Here is a 1467-nt window from a genome sequence, read left to right as displayed (position 1 = left end):
ATGTGTCCAACCTCCATTCTAGGATATTCCTAAAACTATATCTATGGGTTATAATTCTCTTAAAAAGTACCAAATTATATCTAACAATTTGAGCACTGAAAAAAATCTCTCCTCCCCAAAAAAGCATGAAAAAAAACCTGAGCCAACATGTCACACTGGCATCTCCCAGGTACCATGTGTGTGCTGATAGATAGAACTGGGTTAGACGCCATCAGGAAGGATCCTTAGATTCAAATACATGCTTTAGAGTGGAAGAAGAAACATCCCCAGAGAAGACAGGACATGATCTGATATGATAATGCTAGGTCTCATCCTGAGATGGCACTTATTACTTATGCTCATTCTTGGTTTCAAAAAACTGGATATTTCTACACTGTCTAGAACATTCTGCACTATGACTAATCATTCATAATTTGTGGATTTCATGTACTAGCCTGTCCCCGCTGTTCCTTTCTGTTTTCATAGTTTCCATTTCCACCCTTCTGCTTGGCTCCCTTAACTTATGGAATTCTCATCTCTGTCTCACCTGCACTGAGATAGTAGCAGGAAAGAAGATACTGTGACAAACAACATCGAAAAACTGGATAAAATATTTTACCGCTTGAACAGAGAGGGAACATTCAGCTTATACAGTAATCATTTTCAGAACAATAACAAACTAGAAAAAGAAAAACTGCCCCAAAACAAGTATCATGACTTCATAAGTTTCATTAACTTTTTCTGATGGCTGTTAGCTATTTGTACAGCAGCATAATCTCCACAGCATGGTTAGAACCTGTTGCTACCAAAGACTCAACATGCTACCACCAACTACTAAAATCTGGTAGTACCTGAGGACCAAGTCACAAAGCCAGTACCAGAAAAAGTTAACTGGAGTTTGAACACTTTTTCCACCCATACCAAGTTTGTAAAAATTAACAGCAAAAAATAAATAAATAAATAAATAAAAAGCAAGCTAATTACTAATTATCTAAAGCAATGAAAAGTACAGGAAAATCCTTTATCCTATTCTGGTTTAAACCTAACCCACTTTGGTTTAAGGAGTTAGTGTCTTCCTCCCTCAACCTTCAGATTTTTCTAAGGGGAGGCCCAGAAAGCTTGTTTTCTGCAGGGCGGGGGAGGAGGGAAACAAGTTTGAGGATCTGAAAGAGGGAGCAATTCCTGGACAAAAGAAGAGGGAACAGGACACCTACCCTTCGTTAATTCAGCCTCTCCCAGAATCTTCTCCAAGGCAACCGTTCCTCTCTGCCCTGCACTGCACGCCTCCTCTGAAAACGAAGTCCAGCAATTATGAGAGCACTAGACCGCCCAGATTCATCCTCCACACTCTTCCCTCCCCGGGGAGGGCAAAAGGAGGTGAAAAGGAGAAAAGGTCACAGAAAATCTCACTGTTTTAGGAAATATGGTTTCTGTGGAATAAAAGCAGGAGCCCTTTTTCTGAAGAAAAGGGTGTGTTTAGTTCACTAC

The sequence above is a fragment of the Tupaia chinensis genome, unplaced genomic scaffold (genome assembly GCF_000334495.1).
Source record: "Tupaia chinensis unplaced genomic scaffold, TupChi_1.0 Scaffold000290_1, whole genome shotgun sequence".
NCBI lineage: Eukaryota > Metazoa > Chordata > Mammalia > Scandentia > Tupaiidae > Tupaia > Tupaia belangeri.
The sequence above is the reverse complement of the archived record's forward strand: the minus strand, read 5'-3'. Positions refer to the sequence as shown.